Source organism: Callorhinus ursinus, unplaced genomic scaffold (genome assembly GCF_003265705.2).
Source record: "Callorhinus ursinus isolate GAN/ISIS: 27379988/994484 unplaced genomic scaffold, GSC_fseal_2.0 scaffold4, whole genome shotgun sequence".
NCBI lineage: Eukaryota > Metazoa > Chordata > Mammalia > Carnivora > Otariidae > Callorhinus > Callorhinus ursinus.
Window position 1 is genome coordinate 138,844,063 of NW_027397066.1, and position 27,893 is coordinate 138,871,955.

General features: G+C 36.5%; 1 protein-coding gene across 4 annotated transcripts in view; it reads right to left on the reverse strand.

Moving 5' to 3' along the window:
* Positions 1-27,893, reverse strand: part of MARCHF1 (membrane associated ring-CH-type finger 1) — an 858,143-nt gene that overhangs the window by 710,870 nt on the left and 119,380 nt on the right. For 3 of the 4 annotated variants that reach the window (XM_073892451.1, XM_073892454.1, XM_025874409.2), the window contains exon 2: positions 24,004-24,089. The exons of the other annotated variant lie outside the window; for it this stretch is intronic. The gene's annotated coding sequence lies outside the window, so the exon portion shown is untranslated. The remainder of the gene's footprint in view (positions 1-24,003; positions 24,090-27,893) is intronic. 4 annotated transcript variants of the gene reach the window in all.

Sequence of the window (27,893 nt, forward strand, 5' to 3'; positions counted from 1 at the left end):
GCTCACTTTTAGCTCACAAATTAGAGACTTTTTCTATTAGAATATAAATAGTAAAAATTCATCGAAAGTGACCACTAAGTATCACTGTGTGGAGTAGCTTGAATGTTTTATTATATTTGGTTTTCTCTGAAAGGACTTTAGCCATCTTTTAGAGGTGGCTTCCCACAATAATTATTGGTGTCTAGACAAGTTTCTAGGACCAGTTCCAATGGAGACTTCATTCTTCATCTTGCTTTACATGCCCACATCAGCTGAATTCTGCATCCAGATCATCACTCTCACTGCTCATTTTTAATAAGAACTACTTCTTCTTCCTCTGCCTCTCTCTTAATTCCTTAGGAAATACATGGGTCTTGGCCACTCATATCTTAGGTCCCACCAATTACTCTACCAAGAAATGGTTTCTAATATAATGGAAATTTAATTTTTATTTTTGTATTTTTATGTTCATACAAAAATTTTCATTTGATATTTTGGCCCAGTGCTCTCTCAGCACACACTGATATCCTGAATTCAAGCCTTATATTGATTAATATTTGGCCACAATCTTAATTCTTCTTGAGAATAGTTTGCCAAAATGGTATGTGTTTGAGGTTTGGACAAGAGGGCAAAAATTGAAAAAGTCCTCTTTTCTATGTATCTTATGCTGGGTTTAGCAGAAAGCAGAGCCTGAATCATAGACTCATATGCTATGATTTTATAAAGAAGTACAATCCCAGGCAACAGGAGTGCCAGACAAAGGGAGTGCAAGAAATAACGTGAGGATGCTTCATCAAATTGGCCATGGCTAAATGTGACTGCAGTCTTACAGGATTGTCTTCTGAGTTGCCACATATAGTTCACCTTAGGACAGTCATGGCAGGGGAGGGGTACTTTACTGTCTCCCTTTTGCACTGATCAAAATTTTCTGTGATGGACTGTTAAATCCCTCACACTTCTGAATTTTGTTTGCATGAATGCTTAGCAACCCATACGTTGGAGTCAACAAAGAAGCCCTTTAGCATGGAAAGAGAGTTAAGAGAGTTACTACCTGGAGCATAAGATGAGGGGTGTCAGGTTGCACCTGAGGAAAGTCTATTGGCACCTAGGCAGGGCTGGCTGACTCAGTAAGAGTTGAAACAAGAGACTGAGCTCATCTGCAGTGATAAGTAAGGGGTGTCTGATAAAATATGGAACATACATGCCTTTTGGGAGACCAAGTTTTTAACCACACAGATCTATGAGATCTGTGATGAGATCTATGTCGTAATGATTTAGTTCTGCTATATTCAGAACAAGAGGGAGAAGGAGGGGAGAAGGGAGGAGAGAGAGAAAAGGAGAAAAAGAGAAAGAGGGAAAGAGAGATAGAGACAGAGACAGAGACAGAGAGTTAATTCTCATTTTCTAACCTATTCTCTCAGCTCTTCTAACTCTATCCACAGGGGTAATTACCCACTCTCAATGATGTGGCATATTGCCTTCAAGGCTGGTTTTTACTCTTTCACAGACAGATCTCATACATACATGCACACACACACACACACACACACATACATTTTTTTTTTTACAGAAATGGAATTGTGGTACATATGTTGATCAGTATCTTGCCATTTTCTCTTCAGAAGTTTATTGTAACACTTTCACTATTGTTTGAATGAACCCTAGGAGGAGAGATAGTGAAAGAAAACAACTAGATACAGATAGCTCCCTGAGGGATTCTCTACAGAAGGGTCAGGGACTTCCCTTTCCTCTTCCAGGTCATTGTTTACCAAATGCTTTGCCTCTGCATCAGAATGAACTCCAACCTCTTAAGTTTCTACAAGGATCTTACATGATTAGGGGCATGTCCCAAATTCAAAAACCATTGCCCATCCACAGCTGTAGGTACTTTACAGACCAGTGCAAGAGTCCCAGTTTTGTTGGTTTGAGTGGGCAGAAACTTTGGAGACCGCAATTTCAATGGAAAGGATGTGTGGCCAGTCTACTGACAATCCGCAGTTTCAGTGGAAAGGATGTGTGGCCAGTCTACTGACAATCTGGGCTAAGAGGCCCTACTGAGGCATAAGAATCTCAATAGGCATGATAGTAGTGATACAGTATCTATACACTTGCACTATCAAAGGTTCTCTGCTCCAGCAAAGATCTCAAGAGACAGATAGTATAACAATTTTTATTTTGTCCAAAGAATTTATTTTTACCATCTGTTCAAAGTATCTACTACTGCAACACAAATCCTTAAACTTAGTAGCATAAATAGCAACCACTTTATTTTGCTTACATATTTTGTAGGTCAGGAATTTGGACAGCATGCAGTGCAGATGGATTGCATCTAGTCCGAAGATTCTAACTTGGAGGTGGGGAAGAGCTTAGTATCTGAAGTATTTCTGTAGCTCCACTCCCAATTTAGAGCCTAAAAGGGCACTTAATGAATACTTGTTAAGTATATGAATGTATGAATTAATAAATGAGTAAGAACATGAAAACACTAAAATTCAGTGTGATTAGCTTTCAGGACTTTCCTATGTTCTTCACCTTTATAAGCAAAACAAATTTACTATGTAAACTTTCATCATGATAGAAAAAGCTGTATTAGTATTAATAATATAATAGAACCAAGTAGTAACTAAATTAGGACATTCAATAATTATTTCAAAGTAAATTAAAGAGAAACTATCAGTTACTTTTAAGAATTCCACACACCCACACACAAAATGGCTTTCTTAGGAACTAAAAAATGGAGAATGTGCAATATTTATGTTATGCCAGAATGTTGATGCAAAGTTTGTGTGGTAAAGCTTCTAATTAGAAGCTTGAATTATAGAATATATTTGGAGGATTGACAGAGATGTTCCTTTTTAAAGGGCAGAATGTTTTGACTAAATGAATAATCACTGAAAACCATATTTTAAAAAAACATTCTCAGGGCACCTGGGTGGCTAAGTCATTAAGTGTCTGCTTTCAGCTCAGGTCATGATCCCAGGGTCCTCGGATCGAGTCTGACATCAGGCTCCTTGTTCAGCAGGAGCCTGCTTTTCCATCTGCCTGCTGCTCCCCCAGCTCATGCGCTCTCTCTCTCTCTCTCAAATGAATAAATAAAATATTAAAAAAATAAAAATAAAAAACATTCTCAAAAATTCGTAAGTTCATCTGATAGACAACAAATGCTAAGTATATTGGCTATTATAACATTTTCTGTATCTCATTAAAATATCTTGAGTTCATTCTAAATAGTTTGTTGTTTCTTTAAGAATCATATAACCTACCTTAATTGAATATATAAAGAATCTTTCAGTAAAGTGGTTAAGAATTTGAATCACTACTAAAATATCATTATAGGGGGTGGGGCAAGATGGCGGAGGAGTAGGAGACCTGGATTTCGTCTGGTCTCAGGAATTCAGCTGAATAGGGATCAAACCATTCTGAACACCTACGAACTCAACAGGAGATGGAAGAGGAGGGTAGCAACAACTATCTGAACAGAGAAGCGACCACTTACTGGAAGGTAGGACGTGCGGAGAAGTGAATCCGAGGCGATATTCGGGAGGATAGACAGCGGGGGAGGGGGCCTCCGTCGGCCACTTCTGGCAAGTGATGGAGCCGCGGAGCACAAAATCGGGACTTTTAGAAGTCGGCTCCGCTGAGGGACGTCACTGCAATGGCTAAGCAGGGGGTGGAATCCTCTTGGGACAGTGTGGTCTCAGGACCCTCAGGGTCACAGAAAGACCAGGGGTGCCTGAGTGCGGCAGAGCTCCCAGGTATCGGAGCAGGGAAGGCGGCTGCAGAGACGGAGCTGAGGCGCTGGCCCTCAGCTCAGGGTTGCCATAAACCGTGATCCACGGCCCAGTCGGGCCACTGCTCCTCCAGCAGGGACCCAACAAGCGGCAGATCCGGGGAGACTCCCCTTCCTCCCCGGGGAGGAGCGGCGCAGGAACGCACCGCAGGGATCTGCTGGGTTTGGAGACTCCACACGGGGTCGAGTGCCAGAGACAGAAACGCTCGGTCACAGGCCGGGTGAGCACGGAGTGTGGCCGGAGACCAGGGAGACGGGAGTGACTGCTTTTCTCTGGGGTCACACTGAGGAGCAGGGCCCCAAGTTCTCAGCTCCTCCGGGCAGAGATTGGGAGGCCACCATTTTCACCCTGGTCCTCCAAAGCTGTACCGAGAGCTTGCAGGGAACAAAAGCTCCTGAGAGCAAACCCGAGCAGCTTGCTTAGCCCGGACAGACAAGGACGGGGCAATTCCACCTCCGCAAAGACGTTTGGAAACCACGGCAACAGGCCCCTCCCCCAGAAGATCAGCACGAACAGCCAGCAAGCTAAGACCAAGTTTACCGATCAAGAATGGGAGAACCCCAGCGCTAGGGGAATACTGCACATAGAATTCATGGCTTTTTTTTTACCATGATTCATTAGTTCATCCAAGTTAATTTTTTTAACTGTTTTTTTAAATTTTTCTTTTTCCCTTTTTCAACCAACATCTTATCAATCCCTTTTTTTAAAAAAAAAAACATTTTTTATTGTTCATTGTTAGAGTCATATTTTATCCCTTCATAGTACTTACCCTTATTTTTGGCATATATATATAAGTTATTCTCTCTTTAAAAATTTGAGATAAAGGGGCACCTGGGTGGCTCAGTTGGTTAAGTGACTGTCTTTGACTCAGGTCATGATCCTGGGGTCCCAGGATCGAGTCCCGCATCAGGCTCCCTGCTCCGCGGGGAGTCTGCTTCTCCCTCTGACCCTCCTCCCTCTCATGTGCCCTCTCTCCCTCATTCTCTCTCTCTCAAATAAAATAAAAATAAACAAAATCTTTAAAAAAAAATAAAATTTTGAGATACAGTTTCTTCTAACAGATCAAAATATACCCTAAATCACTACTGTATGGCTTTGTTCTAGTCTCCTGCCTGATCACATTCTCTCCCTTTTTTTTTTTAAATCTTCTTTCTTTTTTCAAACAACTTATCTTATCAATTCCTTTTATAAAATCTTTTATAATTTTCATCTTTACAGTCATCTTCCATCCCTTCATTGTATCAACCCTTATTTTGTACATATATGTCTTTCTTCCTTTAAAATTTTAGGAGGCACTTTTTTCTAACAGGCCAAAATACGCCCAGAATCTAGTGTGTGGCACTGATCTATGCACTAGCCTGATCATATTTGATCATATTCTGCTTTTTTTGTATTGTTCTGTTTTTGTTTTTATCTTTTTTTTCCTCTTTCTTTTTTCTTTCTTTCCCCTTCTTTTCCCCTGGTTTCAGGACTTTTCTGATTTGTATACAGTATATTTGCTGGGGATGTTGTTAACCTGTTAGCATTTTGTTCTCTCATTCATCTATTCTCCTCTGGACAAAACGACAAGATGAAAAAAATCACCTCAGCAAAAAGAACAAGAGGTAGTACCGTCAGCTAGGGACCTACTCAATACGGACATGAGTACGATGTCAGACCTAGAGTTCAGAATCATGACTTTAAAGATACGAGCTGGGCTTGAAAAAAGTGTGGAAGTTACAAGAGAAACGCTTTCTGGAGAAATAAAAGAACTAAATTCTAAACAAGTCGAAATCAAAAAGTCTATTGGTGAGGTGCAATAAAAAATGGGGGTACTAACTGCTAGGATAAATGAGACAGAAGAGAGAATCGGTGATATAGAAGACCAAATGATGGAAAATAAAGAGGCTGAGAAAAAGAGAGAGAAACAACTACAGGATCACGAGGGCAGAATTCGAGAGATAAGCGATACGATAAGACGAAACAACATTAGAATAATTGAGATCCCAGAAGAAAAAGAAAGAGAGAGAGGGGCAGAAGGTATACTGGAGCAAATAATAGCAGAGAACTTCCCTAATGTGAGGAAGGAAACAGGCATCAAAATCCAGGAGGCACAGAGAACCCCTCTCAAAATCAATAAAAATAGGTCAACACCCCGACATCTAATAGTAAAAATTACGAGTCTCAGAGACAAAGAGAAAATCCTGAAAGCAGCTCGGGAGAAGAGATATGTAACCTACAATGGTAGAAATATTAGACGGGCAACAGACCTATCCACACAGACCTGGCAGGCCAGAAAGGACTGGCAAGATATCTTCAGAGCACTAAACGAGAAAAATATGCAGCCAAGAATACTACATCCAGCTAGGCTTTCATTGAAAAGAGAAGGAGAGATAAAAAGCTTCCAGAACAAACAAAAACTAAAGGAATTTGCAAACACGAAACCAGCCCTCCAAGAAATATTGAAAGAGGTCCTCTAAGCAAAGAGAGAGCCTAAAAGCAGCATAGGTCAGAAAGGAACAGAGACAACATACAGTAACAGTCACCTTACAGGCAATACAATGGCACTAAATTCATACCTTTCAATAGTTACCCTGAAGGTAAATGGGCTAAATGCCCCAATCAAAAGAAACAGGCTATCAGATTGGATTAAAAAACAAGACCCATCAATATGCTGTCTGCAAGAGACTCATTTTAGACCCAAAGACACCCCCAGACTGAAAGTGATGGGGTGGAAAACCATTTACCATGCTAATGGACACCAAAAGAAAGCTGGGGTGGCAATCCTTATATCAGACAAATTAGATTTTAAAACAAAGACTGTAATAAGAGATGAGGAAGGACACTATATCCTACTTAAAGGCTCTATCCAACAAGAAGATCTAACAATTATAAATATCTATGCCCCTAACATAGGAGCAGCCAATTATATAAGGCAATTAATAACAAAAGCACAGAAACACATTGAAAACAACACAATAATAGTGGGGGACTTTAACACCCCCCTCACCGAAATGGACAGATCATGTAAGCAAAAGATCAACAAGGAAATAAAGACTTTAAATGACACACTGGACCACATGGACTTCACAGACATATTCAGAACATTCCATCTCAAAGCAACGGACTACACATTCTTCTCTAGTGCCCATGGAACATTCTCCAGAATTGATCACATCCTAGGTCACAAATCAGGTCTCAACCAATACCAAAAGATTGGGATTATTCCTTGCATATTTTCAGACCACAGTGCTTTGAAACTAGAACTCAATCACAAGAGGAAAGACGGAAAGAACTCAAATACATGGAGGCTAAAAAGTATCCTACTAAAGAATGAATGGGTCAACCAGGAAATTAAAGAAGAATTAAGAAAATTCATGGAAACCAATGAAAATGAAAACACAACTGTTCAAAATCTTTGGGATACAGCAAAGGCAGTCCTGAGAGGAAAGTATATAGCAATACAAGCCTTTTTCAAGAAACAAGAAAGGTCTCAAATACGCAACCTAACCCTACACCTAAAGGAGCTGGAGAAAGAACAGCAAATAAAGCCTAAACCCAGCAGGAGAAGAGAAATCATAAAGATCAGAGGAGAAATCAACGAACTAGAAACCAAAAGAACAGCAGAACAGATCAACGAAACTAGGAGCTGGTTTTCTGAAAGAATTAACAAGATTGATAAACCCTTGGCCAGACTTATCAAAAAGAAACGAGAAATGACCCAAATCAACAAAATCATGAATGAAAGAGGAGAGATCACAACCAACACCAAAGAAATACAAACACTTCTAAGAACATATTATGAGCAACTCTATGCCAGCAATTAGATAACCTGGAAAATGGGTGCATTCCTAGAGATGCATCAACTACCAAAATTGAACCAGGAAGAAATAGAAAACCTGAACAGACCTATAGCCACTAAGGATTGAAGCAGTCATCAAAAATCTCCCAAGAAACAAAAGCCCAGGGCCAGATGGCTTCCCAGGGGAATTCTATCAGCCATTTGAAGAAGAATTAATACCTATTCTCCTGAAAGTGTTCCAAAAAATAGAAATGGAGGGAGCCTGGGTGGCTCAGATGGTTAAGCGTCTGCCTTCGGCTCAGGTCATGATCCCAGGGTCCTGGGATCGAGTCCCGCATCGGGCTCCCTGCTCAGCGGGGAGCCTGCTTCTCCCTCTGCTTCTCTCTCTCTCTCTCCGCCTCTCATGAATAAATAAATAAAATCTTTAAAAAAAAAAAAATAGAAATGGAAGGAAAACTTCCAAACTCATTTTATGAGGACACCATTACCTTGATCCCAAAACCAGACAAAGACCCCATCAAAAAGAGAATTACAGACTAATATCGTTGATGAACATGGATGCAAAAATTCTCACCAAAATACTAGCCAATAGGATCCAACAGTACATTAAATGGATTATTCACCACGACCAAGTGGGATTTATCCCTGGGCTACAAGGCTGGTTCAACATCCGCAAATCAATCAACGTGATACAATACATTAACAAAAGAAAGAACAAGAATCATATGATCCTCTCAATAGATGCAGAAAAAGCATTGACAAAGTACAGCATCCTTTCTTGATCAAAACTCTTCAGAGTATAGGGATAGAGGGTACATACCTCAATATCATAAAAGCCATCTACGAAAAACCTACAGCGAATATCATTCTCAATGGGGAAAAGCTGAGAGCTTTTCCCCTAAGGTCAGGAACGCGGCAGGGATGTCCACTCTCACCACTGCTATTCAACATAGTATTAGAAGTCCTAGGCACAGCAATCAGACAACAAAAAGAAATCAAAGGCATCCAAATCGGCAAAGAGGAAGTCAAACTCTCACTCTTTGCAGATGATATGATACTATATGTGGAAAACCCAAAAGACTCCACCCCAAAACTGCTAGAACTCATACAGGAATTCAGTCAAGTAGCAGGATATAAAATCAATGCACAGAAATCGGTGGCATTCCTATACACCAACAACAAGACAGAAGAGAGACAAATCAAGGAGTCGATCCCATTTACAATTGCACCCAAAACCATAAGATACCTAGGAATAAATTTAACCAAAGAGGCAAAGGATCTGTACTCAGAAAACTATAAAATACTCATGAAAGAAATTCAGCAAGACACAAAGAAATGGAAAAACGTTCCATGCTCATGGATTGGGAGAACCAACACTGTGAAGATGTCAATGCTACCTAGAGCAATCTACACATTCAATGCAATCCCCATCAAAATACCATCCACTTTTTTCAAAGAAATGGAACAAATAATCCTAAAATTTGTATGGAACCAGAAGAGACCCCGAATAGCCAGAGGAATCTTGAAAAAGAAAAGCAAAGCTGGCGGCATCACAATTCCAGACTTCCAGCTCTTATTACAAAGCTGTCATCATCAAGACAGTATGGTACTGGCACAAAAACAGACACATAGATCAATGGAACAGAATCGAGAGCCCAGAAATGGGCCCTCAACTCTAGGGTCAACTCATCTTTGACAAAGCAGGAAAGAATGTCCAATGGCAAAAAGACAGTCTCTTCAACAAATGGTTTTGGGAAAATTGGACAGCCACATGCAGAAGAATGAAACTGGACCATTTCCTTACACCACACACAAAAATAGACTCCAAATGGTTGAAAGACCGAAATGTGAGACAGGAGTCCATCAAAATCCTAAAGGAGAACACAGGCAGCAACCTCTGCGACCTCAGCCCCCGCAACTTCTTCCTAGAAACATCACCAAAGGCAAGGGAAGCAAGGGCAAAAATGAACTATTGGGACTTCATCAAGATAAAAAGCTTTTGCACAGCAAAAGAAACAGTCCACAAAACCAAAAGACAACCGACAGAATGGGAGAAGATATTTGCAAATGACATATCAGATAAAGGGCTAGTATCCAAAATCTAGAAAGAACTTATCAAACTCAACACCCAAAGAACAAATGATCCAATCAAGAAATGGGCAGAAGACATGAACAGACATTTTTCCAAAGAAGACATCCAAATGGCCAACAGACACATGAAAAAGTGCTCAACAATGCTCGGCATCAGAGAAATCCAAATCAAAACCTCCATGAGATACCACCTCACACCAGTCAGAATGGCTAAAATTAACAAGTCAGGAAATGACAGATGTTGGCGGGGATGTGGAGAAAGGGGAACCCTCCTATACTGTTGGGGGGAATGCAAGCTGGTGCAACCCCTCTGGAAAACAGTATGGAGCTTCCTCAAACAGTTGAAAATAGAGCTACCATATGATCCAGCAATTGCACTAGTTGGTATTTACCACAAAGATACAAAGGTAGGGACCTGAAGGGGTACGTGCACCTCAATGTTTATAGCAGCAATGTCCACAATAGCCAAACTGTGGAAAGAGCCAAGATGTCCATCAACAGATGAATGGATAAAGAAGAAGTGGTATATATACACAATGGAATATTATGCAGCCATCAAAAGGAATGAGATCTTGCCATTTGCAACGACATGGATGGAACCGGAGGGTGTTATGCTGAGTGAAATAAGTCAATCAGAGAAAGACATGTATCACATGACCTCACTAATATGAGGAATTCTTAATCTCAGGAAACAAACTGAGTGTTGCTGGAGTGGTGGGGGGTGGGAGGGATGGGGTGGCTGGGTGATAGACATTGGGTAGGGTATGTGCTATGGTGAGCACTGTGAATTGTGCAAGACTGTTGTATCACAGATCTATACTTCTGAAACAAATAATGCAACATATGTTAAGAAAAAAGAAAAAGAAGAAGATAGCAGGAGGGGAAGAATGAAGGAGAGTAAGTCGGAGGGGGAGACGAACCATGAGAGACGATGGACTCTGAAAAACAAACTGAGGGTTCTAGAGGGGAGGAGGGTAGGGGGATGGGTTAGCCTGGTGATGGGTATTAAAGAGGGCACATTCTGCATGGAGCACTAGGTGTTATGCACAAACAATGAATCATGGAACACTACATCAAAAACTAATGATGTAATATATGGTGATTAACATAACAATAAAAAATTTTAAAAAAATCATTATATTTGACATAGCACTAAGGCCACACAAATCCCAGTTCTATGAAATATTTATTCAGAAATAAATATTGCCTGTGAATTAAAAATTACCATCAATTAAAGTACTTCTTCTCCTGTGATGAATTTTTCTGAATGAGAAAGACCATTGTACTTAGGTTGTTTAATAAAGATCTCATTTTAAAAAATATTTTGCAAAAGAGACAAAGGAATGCTGCTAATATCTTTGGCTTGAACTAAAGTTTTAAAGATGTCAGTGTCTCAATACTTCTGCACATAAATTCAAAACCACAGTAAAAATGAATTCATTCAGAATCTCAAAGTATTTTATAAGCAATGACTGGCAAATGTTGAGACTACTCTCATATTACAGAACATCTACTATAGCAAGGACTGCACATATTTTTCTTGGTATATTCATTAATTCTATCCTCATAAATTTTTGAAACATTTTTGGGAATCACATGAGCACGAACTCAATCAATACATACCCATTTATTTATTCAACAAATAATAATGACTACTATAGGAAAAGTTTCATTTACAACCCTTGAGTGGATACCAAGATGAAGAGCATATGGATTCCACCATCAAAAAGCTTAAGGACAAATGTGGAAAGAGGACATGTAACTAATATAAAGCAGCAAGTAGTGAAATAGACAGATGAAGTGGGAATTTTTATTAAGAAATGCTTGAATTACTTGAAATCACTGGCAAGAGGGAAAGTTCTGAGTTGCACTTTTAAAAACACGGGTTTGATTTTGGTAGAATAGGCATGAGGAGACATTCAGAGTCCCTGTGCTGGGAGGAACATAAAGACTCTGAGAAAGGAAAACATGGGGTGTGTATGTAAAATCAAAGCAACTTAGCGTGATGAGAGGGAAAGTTCACAAAGAGAATAGTAAAAATAGAGACGGAAATGTCTAGACACTCCATTATTAAGGGCCCTGAATCAAAAACAATATAAGTTTGGCTGTATTTTGTAGGTATTGGAGAATTCCCTGAAAATTTATTAGTAGGGAAATGACGTACAGAACAATATTTCAGAAGTTTTTCATAACAATGCATAAGAACTAAATAAGGAAGAAAGAGTCAGGCATCAGGAAGAACAGTAAAAGCGAGCTTTGAAATGATCCAGGCAATTAGAGTCCAACCTAGAGTATAATCACTTGGAATCAAATTCAAAACAATTGATCGGAGTTCACGGATTTGATGTGGGCAACCAAGGAAAAGCGCAAACTGCAAGATGACGATTTGGTGACCTGATGGAGGTCCCAGGGACAGAAATGGAAAACTCAGAGAGAGGCAGTCAGGGAGGGAACAATTACTGAGCACCTCCAGACACAATTCTAAGCAGATTTCTTCTGTTATTTCATTTAACCTCCTAATAGTTAGGTGAAACTGAGGCATGTAGGGTGAACTGCCCAAGATGATAAAGTTATCAAGTGACAGATCCAAGAAAGATGATCAGTAGATCAGTCATTTGCGTCCTGCTGAGTTAGAGAAAGAGGTGTAACATTCAGGTTAGCTGTACTGAGTTGGAGCTCCAGAGGGCAGATCCAAGACTGATGTGGGGTGAGTCATATGCATAATAAAAGCCATTTAAGTTACAGAATGGTAATGGAGAGAACACAGCATTAAAACAAGGAAGGGAGAGAGCTGCTTAGAGAAAACAGAAGGCAAATATTTTTAAGAGTAAATATTCAAAGGAACAATTACATCCTATAGATCTTCATTTGTTATCAGATTTTAGATTGTTTCTCTCACAGATCCAAGACAGAAGATGCTCTGAATGCAGGAAACATGGGAGATAAACCCTGAAAGGGCGCAGCCCTAATAGTTTCAGTATTATTTTAATCTCATTGTGTAAACTGGGAAATAAATCTACAGGAAAAATGATAACTCAATTTCCTACCCCAAGATTTCTCAATTAGTAAACCTAATGTCACATACATTATATTAATAAATGATATTTATTTGTATTTTGAGAAATTGTTTCCCATCCCAGGGTCCCCCAAGTTGATTAAATAAATAATTCAGTAATTAATCATAAAGCATGATCAATTAGAATTTGGTTTTTTAATTATCTGTTACAACTAAAGCAGTTTAAATTTTAAAAATTACTAGAATCTAGAGAAATAGGATGATAAAGTATTTTAACAACACTGATCACAACTAGGAAAAGGAGGAACTATAATGTAAAAGGGCAATGAAGAAGAGGAAGAATCAATCAAGGCCTTCAAATCCATCAACCAGGAGTATCTGAATGTGTGCTAATTGAACTAACTCATTATTTCCTGTTTTATTTTGTTTCGTTTTTAATTTGGGAGAGGAGCCCTGAAAAGACTTGAAAGATGTCACTTCTTCTTACATTTAAGAGACCCACAACAAAGATCAAGAAATATACAATACTATTATGAGCATCATTATTTAATACAAATAAATGGTCAACAATGTGCTAATCATTACATAAAAATAATACTTAATATAAACCTTGTGTTCTTCTTTTCTCAGAGTTATTCATTTGTGAACTGTATTTCCCTAGCAAAATCTATTTGAATTTGCTTTTTGCTTAACATTGCATCGAATGCCATTTCTTTCTATAGTTCTAAGGTATAATACCCTTTCAAACACAGAACATACAATTATATTTACCCAATTCAAACTCGCAATGTTTTGCTTCCATTTTATGAGATGATCAATAGAAAAAGATAAAGTGTAAGCCATGAGACTGAGAATATTTGAGGACATTTATGAGTAATGAAATATATCGTTTGCCCTGGCAGCTTTTCTTTCTTGGCCCTTCTCCTAGTCAAATCCTGCACAACACCACAAATGCCAAATTTTAGCTTCAGGCCAAAGAGAAATTCACATAGAAACAATGATCACTTTGATCTTTAAATTGTTGTTTTACACAGCATGTAAACAGATGTGGTTTTGCACTCTATGTAACAAGACAATGGTAAAGGCAAAGTACTTCATGTAGTATTGATAAAACAAAATTTTTATTGCTGCCTCCTTTATAATTCACAGTGATTTTGAAAAATTCAGGACTTGGCTTCAATGAAAACACTTCTGCATTGCTTTACTCACCCTTCCAGCAGAATTCTCCACATAGACAACAATACAACACACCATAGCAGACCGCTAAAAAATAAAATCTTAATCGGACAGAAATGAATCTAGAAACAAAGAAATACATTTCAAAACTGACAAAATAATGAATCAATAACTTTGGGAAGGCTAAGAAAGACATGTGAAAAATAAATAATTTTATTCCAAAAAACTCAAAAGCAGCAATGGATTTTTTTAGTGATTTTGACTGTTTAAAAAAATCAATAGTTTTCATCTTAGATAAAACATCACAAAATAAACAGCTTAGGGAAAGAAATACTCAAATTACTCTAGAGATAATATGATTACTAAACCTCAAGTGGATTTGAATTTTTTTAAACCTGCCTATGTATGGATGCAAAAAAAATTCTAGAAGAGATGATTAGCCTTTATAACTTAAGCAGTACAGTGAAAATGAGAGTTTATTGTATAATAAGTATAATTTAAGCCAGTGTTATTAAGAGTATATTGGCTTACAAATTTTTGGTTCTTCCTTCATCAACTGTTTAGAAAAGATAGACTAGATATCTTTTAAATTAATAACTATATTCATCCTCAAAAAAAAGAAAAAAATAGAAAAATCACTAACGGTAATCCCAGGGAAAGGGAAGAAACACACCCAGCAAAAAATTTAGCCCAGGAAGCACTGAGAAGTTACCTCCCAGTGTAGCCTCATCCTGAAGGCACCTTACTTCTCATAGCCATGTGAAACCTCAGCACCAGCGTCAATATTGAAATGCAGTCTCAGCTCATATGGCTATGCCTCAAAGTGTCATTTGGAAGGCCAAACACCTGAGAAAGGCCAATACTATCAAAAAGAATCAACCAATTTTACACATTAAAAAAACTTAGACATAAGATGAATTAATAGATTAATCAATATTAACTTATTAAAATAAGTAAGCTAATCTCAGAGAAAGGAGGGAAATGTTATTTACATGAAATTAGCACAGACGATAATGCAACAAAATTTAACAGTAATAATAAAACTAAAAATGAAAAATATAAATTGTTATAATACAAATTAAACAAATGACTAAAGAGGGAAACGAGGAATTCAGAAATTTCCAAAATCTACCTCTTAGTAGTTTCAGAGAGGGAAAAAAGAGTTAACGTAAGTGAGAATGTAAATTAATCTGTATTTGAAGGAATAATGCCTAAGAATTTTCCAGAGTTGGGAGAAGGGGAAAAAATGAGAGGTTAGTCCTCAAATGAAAGACCCATGGTATAATGAAAAGGATTAAAATACTGGGGTGAAATAATGCAGTCCAAATGAAACTTGAAAACAAGGATAAAAAATATCTAAAAGAATTCAGATAAAAAATGATAGATTATTCCAAATTAAAGAAAGTATACTACCTCTAACTTATAATTTGCATAATTAAATATAAGAATGAATGAAACATCTTCAAAATGCTATGGCAAAGAACTGAAATCTAGGAATCTTTAATAGTCCTACTTTCATTCAAGAGAAATGGATTCAATAAAGGTATTTTCAGACATTTGAGAACTTAGAAAGTAAACCACATGCAAAGCCTTTTCTTAGTAAAACTATATGATACCAAGAAGAAAAAATTCTAGAAGGAAATAAGATGCGAAGAAGAAAGAAAAATTAAAGCAACTGAATTAATAAAATCTATTGTAATATTTAAATAGGTACCAATTACAAAAAATGTTTTATATTGAACAGGTTGTTTTTTTAATTAAATAGGTTGATTTTTTAATTTTTCATTTTCAAAAAATGTTTTTAATAAGACATTGGAACTAAAATTCCAGACAATAGGAGAGCAGTGGTGGATTACAACAAAAATACAGCCTATTTAGTATATTTGGTATATTGACTTGGGGGGAAGTTATGAATATTGATCAAACCTAGACTTTGTTTAAACAGATAGAAGATTAATTTCATATTAAAAACATAAGCATATTCCTCGGCACTTATTCTAAAGAAATGAAAACATATGTTCACACAAACATCTGTCCACAAATACTTATAGCAGTTTTTTTTTTTTTTTGTACTAGACCAAAACTCAAAATAACCCAACATCCTTCAAGGGGTGAATAGATAAACAAAATCTGGGACATCCATAAAATAGACTACTACTCAGCATTAAAAAGAAACAAACTATAGAATCACGAAAAATCTGGATGCAGAATGAAAAAAAAAAATCTCCAAATTTACAGACTGTATGATTCCATTCATATAACGTTCTTGTAATAATACAACTTTAGAGATGCAGAATAGTGGTAGCCAGGGGTAGGCTCAAAGGTAATACTACCATAAAGGGATAGTATGAATGAGTTCCTTTGTAGATAGAGCAGTTCTGTATCTTGTCTGGTGTTGATTATACAAACCTATGCATGTGATATATGTCACAGAAATACATACACACGTATAAAAAATGAATCATGCAAAACTGGTGAAATGTACAGGCTACTTAATTATATACATATCAGTGCTAGTTTGGGGTTTTCGATAACATGCTGTAGTTATGTAAAATGTGACAATTAGAGAAAACTGGGCGATAAGTACATGGATATCTTTATCCAATTTTTGCAATTCCATAAGTCTATAATTATTTCAAAATATAAAGTTAAAAAAAACAAGAAATAGAAACAAAAATTTAAATATAGCCCCTAAAAGAATATAATTTATAAATGCCAAACCAGTAAGGACAAAATGCAATGATCTAACAAATGGCAAGAAAGTTAAAAAAAAAAAAAGAGCAAGGAAAAACAAACAAAAAAAAAGAAACGTAGAAAGACAAAATAATATGGCAAAAATTAGTCTAAACTCTTCAATAATATCATGCATGAAAATATGTTATATTCAACTATTAAAGAGATGGAGAATATCACAAGTAACAAGATCCAACTTATTTTACTTGTAACAGACACACCTAAAATCAAATGGCACAGGATTGTTGAAAAAAATAGGATGCCACAAGTAATCAGACAAAATAAAATAGATGATGAATTATTAAAATCAAAGAAGAAAAGTCTGTCCAAATGTGTATGTGCTTCTGAAGTGAGCATGAAAAGTTTGTCCAAATGGACAAAGATACCAAATGATATGAATCCCAAATATTTATGCATCTTACATCCTTAAAATATATATAGAAAAACTGATATAATTTCTGAAAAGTCAACAAATTATAAAGCATATTTGATAACTTCATATAACTCTTTAGGCCAAATACCTAAAAAACAAGAAATACATTGAAGTTATGAATGACATAATCAACAAATGACCCGAATGCTTTATACCTTCGATAAATAGAGAATAAAACTTCTAATCATATACTAAAGGAATACTTATAAAATCTGACTTCCTAGTAGACTATGAAGGCATTCTCAAGAACTACTAGAAGTAATATAGAAATTCAGTAAAGCAGCAGGATACAAAATTAATATCCAGAAATCAGTAGTGTTTCTATACACTAATAACAAAGTTGCAGAAAGAGACATTTAAAAACAACACCATTTAAAATTGCACCAAGAATAACAGAATACCTAGGAATAAACTTAAACAAAGAGGTGTAAGACTTGTACTCTGAAAACCATAAAACCCTAATGAAGGAAATTGAAGATGGCACAAACAAGTGGAAAGATATTCCATGCCCAAGAAAATTTTTTTAATTACATCATAAAAGTCATTATCTAATCACTGATCACAATACAATACTTAGAAAACAATGAGTCAAATAAGAATCCAAGTATCTGGAAATGTTATAATTCAAATATTAAATAAAAGAGAATTACAAGCTTAAAACTGAATGAAACTAGTATCATTGTTTTCCAAAACCTTAAGTTATATCCAAAGTGGTACTCAAAATAAAATTTACATCCCTAACTGCATTTAGGTGAAAACAAAAAGACTGAAAATATGTACTTACTTATAACACAAGTCAGAAAAAAAGAAAAAGAGAAAAAGACTATCATAAAGATAAAAATGAGCTAACAAAATTTTTAAAAATTGATATTTTCAAAGAAATGACTGAATAGACAAGAATAGACAAGAATAATCAGAAAAGAAAGGAAAGAAAACACAGGCATTATCGAAATGGAAAAAAAGGGGAACTGACTACAGAATGAAAAAGCCTTTAAGTATTATAAAAGAAATGAAAACTATTATTAAATATTAAAATAATTTTGAAGTACTGTCAAATAAATTAAAAGACTTCAACAGCTATGTCCAAGACATACTTAAAGACAGGAATATAAACTGATACAGTCAGTTTGGTGTGTATTTTTATTTTTTTAAATGTTCAGACTGTATTACCCATTAATTCTATTTCTAAGTGTTTTATATATTTTTTTAAGATTTTATTTATTTATTTGACAGAGGGAAAGATAGAGAGAGCAGGAACACAAACAAGGGGAGTGGGAGAAGGAGAAGCAGGCTTCCCGCCAAGCAGGGAGCCCAATGCGGGACTCGATCCCAGGACCCTGGGATCATGACCTGAGCCGAAAGGCAGACACTTAACGACTGAGCCACCCAGGCGCCCTGTGCTTTTTATTTAAAAAAACATATAAAACACTCTCAGATGAGAAGGCTATGGGAAAACCGATGTATTCATAAATTGATTACACTAGTGTATTTGTCACAACTCTTGTGGGAAATAACCTAATATTACATTTTAAGGCTCAAACATTTCCATATTCATGGGAATTTATCCTTATAAAGTAGACAAAAAAAGAGCTATACATAAACTTCATCACATAATATTTACAAATACTGGAAACATCACAAATATCAATCTGTAGGTTAATTCTGACTTAAAATTACAATGCAGTCACTCAGTGAAACTCTAAAATGTAATGCAAAAATGAAAAGCTGCCTATTCTGATTGTAAACACAAGCCTGTCTACCCCCAGGCTGATCCACATATCTGTTTATACCTTCAATTTTTTCTTAGTCCTATGTGTTATGATAAACTGCCAGTTCCATTTTATACGTTTCTTTTTTCTTTCTAACATATCTGTTTTATATTTTATGGGGCTAAATTTTATAGTGACCTATAACTAGCTGTAGGATAACAAATATTTTTGGAAAAACGTGCTAGCAATAAATAAAATACATATGTGAAAAACATAAAATATAAAATATATAAATATATGATGTATAAAATATTTTTAAATATATAATGAAATGCAGAAAGGAAAATTGTAAAAAAAATTGTGTGTCTGAATAAGGTTCTGAAGGGAAATACAGGAAAATAAAATTCTTAACTTTTTAAGATAGAAACAATATTTTTTAAACTTCCATATTTTTATGTTTTGAATAATATAAGTGAAAGCCAGCATCAAAGCAAGAAATAGAGCCAGGGAGTAAACGAGAGAGAAAGAAACCTTTTTTTTTTTTTTTTTTTTACAGTTTCTGGAGATTTATTCTGTCCCTTTATTTTATTTTATTTTTTATTATGTTATGTTAGTCACCATAGGAGAAAAAAGCCTTTAGAAGTAACACCATCTTGCTAGATGTTGGGAGATCTGAGTTCTGGTTTCTGTTCCACAGTTAATTAGGGGTGTGATACTCTTCCTAATTCAGAGCTTTAATCATCTTCTATCCTAGGGATTATAGTTAATCTTACTTTTGAGTCTTAGAGTCCTTTGCCACTGAATGCAGTTGTTAAAATGAGTTTCTGCAATATGAAAAGAAATATTAGGTCAAGGAAATGTACTTGGGGGCTCATGTTCTGATCATTTTATGGAGACATTTTATAATGCATTTCTACTTTTGGCTTCAAAATATAGTGTAGCCCTTTGATTATAAATATGTATTCAAAGAATGTCTGAATTTATTTCTTTATTTTTCATCATTCTTCTTGTTCACTTTAACAGTTCTGGTTTGATTATTTTGGGAAATTGTTATCTTTAAAGTCTAAGGCTTTTATTAATGGTGAAAAATAACGTCACGATTATAGAAGCAAATACTAACCTTTGGGACCCAAACATATGTCAGTATTTATGAACCAGTATAAATGAGATTGTAAAATCAAGTATATAGTCATTGAAAATCTGTCCCTCCTTGTGTCAAATGGTTAGCTCATTTTGCAAAAAGCAGAGAAAAACCTACCGAACATTTCCTATAAAATAGGCACCATGTTTTTAATACCTATAGGTGAAACCTAGGCATTTTTCCAGCCAAAAAAAAATTAGCAATAAACAGTAAATCTGTATTAAATTAAATTCACTGAATCTAATCTTCCATGATGAAGAAGCTAATCACATACCTCCTAACTTCATGCCAGACCTGTGCATCACCTACCCATCAACATCGGTTGTTCTATAATGATGCATTAGGATGCATAGCTGCAATAAATAGTAGGCAGATAACAGTTCAGCAAGTTTGCACTATTAAGCTTTCTGCTTTCTTCAGGAATGGTGAATGTATGTGACTCTTGAAGCAGATGTATATATGTAAACTCTATGTGACCCTTGAAATAGTGTGGGGACATAACCTCCAGCATTTGCATAGATTTCGTCACTCTAAAGTAACCATTAGGTTTATGATGTACAACACTTTGGAGATCAGCTAAACCATTTTCAGTTACCATTCTGTAACTTACATATCTATAATTACAACTATCGCTATCTTAAGTGGCCACCAGGAAAAACTGTGGTCCAACAGTGGTTCTGAACCCAGGCCATGCCCAGCAATGATTCAGTTGATTTGGAGTAGGCCTCAGCATAGGTTTTTAGATATCTCCAAGTGATTCCAATGTATAACCAGGATTAAGAACCACTGACCAAGTTGTGAAAAGATAATACCCAAGAAATGTGGAGGTGAGTTCTTTTCTTCTTGACATTAAAAAAAATGTAACATAAAGTTTTCTTTTCTCTTTTCTTCTAACTCAGGGGTCTAGTTGGCATACTTTTTCCAGTAACTGTTCCACCTGCTGTACTTACTTACCCGATGTCCTCCAGGGGCCTCACTTTAGATGTTTCTCTTGACCAACCAAACATGACACACAGCTGAAGTCAGCAAAACCTGGTTGATAATTTCACTCATGCCATTTTCCCTCACTCCAGAGATTTACTAAACACTTATGACTTTGTGTTTAGACATAGACACTCATAGAAACATCAACTCTAGTAGACACACCGAATCTAACTGTTTAACAATATGTGTAGGACTAAAGAACATTTATCAAATATTTAGTACTTGGAGTATGCAAAGGTCCCATGCTATCAGCTATTAAGGAGTGGGGAACACAAAGATGAGTAAGTCTACCCTTAACAAGCCTACATATACACCAATAATACAAAAGTGTAAATACATAATGAAGAGATAATATAGTGTTTCTTTTTTATTTTGAAGCTGTTTTGTTAAATTCTTCACATATATAATTTCATTCAATCTTCATGTTAAGGATTGAATAGTGTCCCCCCAAAATTCTTATGTTAAAGTCCTAAGTCCTAGTACCTCAAAATGCGACCTTATTTGAAAATTGAAGGTAACTGTAAAATGAACAGGGGTGGGGGCGTGCTAATCCAATATGATTGTGTCCTTATAAAAAAAAATGTCATGTAACATTGGAGTTCTGCTACCACAAATCAAGGAACTACTGGAAGCTGGAAGAGAGGACTGGCACAGTCCCTCCTCTCATTTCACAAAGAGAACAGCCCGGCCAACATCTTGATCTTGAACTTCTCACCTCCTGAACCATAAGACAATAAATTTCTGCTGCTTAAGCCACTCAGTTTGAGATATTTTTTACAGTAGCCCTAGAAAACAAATATGCTTCATAATCTGATAAGGTAAATCATTACCTCCACTTTACATCTGAGGAAACTATGCTAATTGTATACCCAGTCGAAATGAGATCGCTATTATGAATGGGGAGCCAATCTCCTTTCATTTTCCAGATCACACCTGGGTGGACAACTCAAAAACCACCACTGGACTTTGTCGAACTTTGGGCAGGTAAGATACCACACTTGTTTGGGATATGAAACAGGGACATACTGTGCTCAGTTATACTGATGCTTCAGTGTTTGTCACAATGACAGTTATGAACTCTCAATCACAGAAGAAAAAGGAATAAGGGGGCATTCCTTGAGTGGGATGAATTTTAGAGTGAATCAAAAATTACTGTATCCTGCCCCTCATCCATGGGAACCAGGGAGATCTTGTAATGGTAAAGATAATGGGCAAAAGTATGAGTATTTACTCCCCAACTTAGTAAAATAGCATAAGTTAAAAATGGTAGCAGGAGGAGGAGGGCAGAAGAGTGGGTGAGAAGGGTAAGAGTTTACAAGGGCTGATTTTATTAAAGACTTTTGGGAAGCTTTAAGAAAAGCAGAAAAGGATGTGAGGGTGATCTGGCTGCGACATCCGTGACCCCACTGATCGCCAGGGTTGATTCGGCTGATGGGGCTGGCTAGGCGGGCGACCCCTTCCTCCCTCACCGCTCCATGTGCGTCCCTCCCGAAGCTGCGCACTGGGTCCAAGAGGACGACCTTCCCCAATAGAGGAGAGGACCGTTCCTCGGTCAAGGGTATATGAGTAGCTGCGCTCCCCTGCTAGAACCTCCAAACAAGCTCTCAAGAAAAGCAGAAGAGTATTATTCAAGTTGTGTGTTTTGTGTATATGTGTGTTAGTGAGAGACAGCAGACAGCGGGAGGCCTAGGAAGACTACGGGAATGAGAATCAGAGAAAAGCAAAGGCAGAAGAGATACGTACACACTTAGAAAGCAATGGCATGACAAGGAAAGTAAAGAAGTGTTAATATGTGTTGTGACTGTAAACCACAAAAACACATTTGATATGTGCAAATATGTGTATGTGTTTAAAAATTTAAATTACATTGAATCATTTTTTATACCTTTTAAAATGAAAGACCATGCCAAGGTTAGAATGAGGCAGGTTAACTTAATACGTTGATGGAAAAGTAAAATCTCCTTCTCATCTGCAGGGTAATATGAAAAACACTGCTTGTAATCATTCCTTTCTACTAATGAGGAAACTGAGGCATGGAGAGTTAGTGTCAAAACTGAGATATAAAATCTGTCAACATCATTTTGAAATTTTACCATTAAGTAATTAAAAATTTTGAAACTAGAACAGAAGACCATTATCAATACCTATTTCAGAGCCAATTATAATTCTGTAAAGTAGTATAGATGAAAATCACTGCAAGGAGTTTATAAAACATCCAGATTACAGTTATGGACACTGTCCTTGGATTCTTCACTGAAGAAATTCTGCCAATTTAGAATACCTGTTTCATCCAAGTAGCTAAGGACCGTGCCTGGCTAGCACCAGGCACTCAACATTTCTTGAAGGTGAACATTGCACACATTTAAGTTGCATTTTTTTAAAAACACTATTTGGAGCTATACATTTGATGGAATCACACTTTTACTCCCAACTTACACCTCTTTCTTTGCATTTACATTAGTATGGGCTACAGGGCCATGGGTGATTTGGTACCTGCTGGTGTCCTCCCTCACTCTGATCCAGCCACTCACACAAATTTTAATTCCTAGACCAACACAAGCTCTTCCCACATGCAGACCTTTGTATCTGCTCTTCCTTGCCTAGACTATTTTTCCCTGACAAATTACTAATCATTGATCGTAATTCAGTTTAAATGGCACTGCCTCAAGGAAGGCTTCCTTAACTGCTCCCCACTCCTACTAAATTAGGAACCACTGTGTGACCATTTGGTACTTCATCACATTTATAATTTTAAAATATTTGGGAGATTTCATTGTTCAACATCTGTTTCTGTCAAGAGACTCTGATTCCATGAAGGCAGGGACCATGCTTGTTTTGTTCATCCCTACATACAATTAAAATAGTGCCTGTAATATGCAGTAAATGTGAACTAATACTAAAAGAATGAGTAAGTAAATGAGTGGATGTCTTATTTTTAGAACAGAATGCTAAAGGGATCATAAAAGCTATACTCAAACATCATTTTTGAGAAATATAAATCTGGTCTGGTCTATTTTTCCTTCGATACATGGTCTTGTTAAGTCTCTTAACCTAACTTCAGATTCCATGATAGAATATTATTCAGCTTTAAAAAAGAAGAAAATCCCACATTATATGACACCATAGATAAAACTTTAGGACATTATAAGAAATGAAATAAGCCAGTTACCAAAGGCCAAATACTGCATGACTCCCATGAGGCATCTAAAATTGTCAAACTCACAGAAACAGAGAGTGGAATGGCAGTTCCAGGGGCTAGAGAAAGAAGGAAAGGGGAAATTACTAATCAATGTGTATAAAATTCCAGTTAAGCAATGTGAATAAGCCAAGATATCTAGCGATCATGCCTATATACAACATCATGGCTCTATACAGCAAAACTGTATTGTATACTTAAAAATCTGTTAAGAGTAGAATCTCATATTAAGTGTTCTTACCATAATAAAACTAAAAACAAAGACAAGAAAACATGAATAATAGCATTTGCTATCTTGCCCATCTCAAAATATTACGAAGGAGCAAGTGATATATCAAATACAAATGGGATGGCATTCAAAAGCCATAAAACACTATTAAAATAATACTAGAGGAAATGGTTATTATCATTAGAAACCAATCACATTTCCAAATTACAAATATTAATAGTTATTATAGCCTTAAATGCACTCATTTTCCTGGTCCATTCTCAAAACAAATAAATGTCTACATATTGCCTCTGAGATTCTAATCCACAGAATTCCTGGAACCCACATTTATCAGTACTGTGCTTTCATGGTACCAGTGGGTCTCATAACCCACCTAACTCTTTGACTTTTAAGTTTATTTCTCTAAATTTGAAAATTAAATATTTATTTTTATAGTTCAAAAAAGAAAACAACATTGATGAATTCCCTCCAGTGGTTGCCTATTTCAAGAGGAACTATGTATATAAAAACAGGGGTTAGATAAACAAACTGAGGGCTATCGTACAAACAAAATTTTGAGAACTTACTTTAGCCTTAAACATTTGCATTTTAGTCTAACAAAATAAAATGGACAAAAGCAACTTTTAATAGAACCAGTCACTAAAAGAACATGCTAAATTCTTCTTCCAGTTAGGTGAAAAACAACAGAGGTAAGTTAATTGAATTCAGCATTTTAAGAAATATTCATTAACAACCAAGTATGTAGTCAATATTGAATAAGTTGCTAAGGCTTGGTGGGATAAAATGATGTGACTATCACAGTCCAATATGCATGGAATTTAGATGCCTATGAAAAATCAAGATAGACACAACTATCTAAAATAGAGGTCTTTATGTCTTAAGAGAGTCAAAGAAAATTTGAAAGATGGAAGTACATAGAAGAAAGGTCATTTCTATTAGAGTGACCAGAGAAGAGATCATATTTTGAAGCTCTGAATATGGTATATTCTGGATAAGATATTGTGGCTATTTCTAAAATGTCTTCCAGTGATCTCTGCCTCCTAGCAATCAGGCTCTTTCTGTAATCCTTTCCCCTTGAGTGTGGGCTAGACCTAGTAACTAAATTCCACTGAAGAGACTATAACAAAAGTAATAAGACGTCACTTCTGAAATTGGGTTACAAAATATCCCCTCCCTTCCTCCTTTCCCCCTCTCTTTATCTTTCTTTGTGCTCACTTGGATAAAGCCAGCTGCCATGCTGTGAGCTGCCCAATGGAGAAGTCCACGTAGCAAGTAACTGAGTACTAGCTCCCGCCAACATCCAGCAAGAAACTGAGATCCTCAGTCCAACAACCTAAGAGGAACTGAATTGAGCCAAGGACCATGTGAGGGAACTTGGAAGAAGATCCACTCCCAGTGAACCTTGAGATGCAGCAACAGCTGACACCTTGAGTCACACTGGAGTAAGGGGGAGGGCTGGAGACAAAGCCAGTGTTCATACAAAGTACAAAATTGGTTTTGAGATCCTCATAAGTGCTATACACTCAGTGAAAGTGTGAACTAGAAATAAAAAAATAAACTCTGCAAGACAGCCAGTTAAATTTTCCTATGGTCTTAACCGTGAGTGCAGGGAGAAAATGTTTCTGTGGAGTCTATAACCAGAATTCAGTTCTCAAACAGGTTTCAGCCTGAATTCACATCACCTGTTTGTTTCCTCAACCTGCAAGCTGAGAATTTAATTCAAACTGGTGTCAAGTTGGTAACAGTCCGAAGTGCCTGATAGAAATAAAATAAATCTTCTCTGGAAGAATACCCCCCATCAAACCAGGCCTCCAGAAATCCCATATATCACATTTCAAAGACCACAAGCCTCGAAGACAAAATCACAAAATATATGATAAAGCAAGGCAATGGAGAGTGAGCAGAAACCATGGGCAGCAGACTCAAACCTGAAAAAGACTTCAAAGGTTTGTATTATTATATAGATTATAATATATATTATATTATATAGATTATAAAATAATATGCTAATGAGGTTAAAATTTTAAAAAGGAATCAAAATTATGAGTAAAGAAAAAAAAAACTGTGCCAGATGATCAACCTGCCATGATTTACTCCCATTTAAGTCTGGGAACGGTGTTGACCAAAGTCTCCCTCTAGGTACATTGTTGCAGGTTGGAGATTGCTAATGAAAGAAACTGATGAAAGATGAAAGGGGAAGTGAAGAGGACCCTTTATATTCAGGAGGTTTGGGGATTAGATATGGCAGGTCTAGCAGATGCGGGCTGCTTGCAGACCACTTCATGAGCTCCCCACTGTCAATCCTGGTGGGATTTACAGACTCTTCAGAAATCCCCATAAGCTCAGGGTTTTGTACCCACTCAGTCTTTCAGGCTGAGATCTCTGATATAAAGCAGCGCTCCTCTAATCTTCTCTAGCTGCTTTCCCGATGTCTGTCTCCCTAGCTTTCCCAATGGTAGTATAAGCCCCCAATTAATAATAAACCATTTTTACTGGACTATGTAGTGTGACTTCTTCTTTGAGGGATATTAGAATATAAAAAAATCATCCAGAAAGTTAGGAAAAAGAACCACACATTGAACTTCTTGAAATGAGAATATATAAACTGTATTTTATATATATATATATATATATATATATATATAAAATAACTGTTTGGACTAAAATGATTATAGTGGAGGTTCAATTCTTAACAGACAATAAGAAACCTCAGCAACCTGATGGTAAGTGTTGCCATTTACTAGAAGAAAAGATTGGTGATAGTGTAGCAAAGGTCAGAACTTCTGTTAAATTTTAGATGTCTATTATAATGTACAATTTTTTCATTCATGACCATTTTCTAATGATTTGGAGGTTTATATTCTTAAAGGGACCTACCTTTAATTTTATTTTCTTAGACCACTTATATCTCACTTCAACGGGCAGATTACACTCTGTAAAATTAATTGCTCTTTACATGTTTGCTAGATCTCCCCTGTAACACTGTCGGAGCTGGGTTTTGTTTTTAGTTTTCTTTTTTTTTTTTTGATTGGAAAGGGGGTTTAACCTACTGATTCAAGATGAGAAGATAAGATTCAGATTTTCTATTTATCCTCCAATCAGTTTGGGCTTGCTACTTTTTGTGCTGATTTGTTCTTTTCATGAAACTTTTTGCAGTAGCTTCCTAAACAGCCCCTCTGCTTCTCCTCTGGACCCCTACAATCCATTCTCAATACAGAGCTAGGGTGTTCATTTAAAACATAAAAATTTGTGCTACTACTCTTGTTCCAGAACCTCTCACGCTTTCTCATAGTATTTACAGTAAAAGTAAAATCCTTGCAATGGCCTGAGAAATGTCCCCCATCTGGCATCCATATATTGTCTGGCCTAAATTTCTAATCTCTCCTGTGGCTGATTCTGCTGCAGTCATATTGGCCTCCTTCCCGTTCCATAAAACTCCAGTGTATTCCTACTTGAGGGTGTTTGCCCTTGTGGTTGCTTCTGCCTGGGAGATTTTTCTTCCAGATAAACAGGAATTACCCTCTCATGTCCTTCCAGTCTATTCTTAAATGTCCCATTCTCTGGGAAGACTTCCTGACCATCCTGTTTAAAATTACAGTCTTACACTTCCAATCTCTCTACTTCAATATTCTCT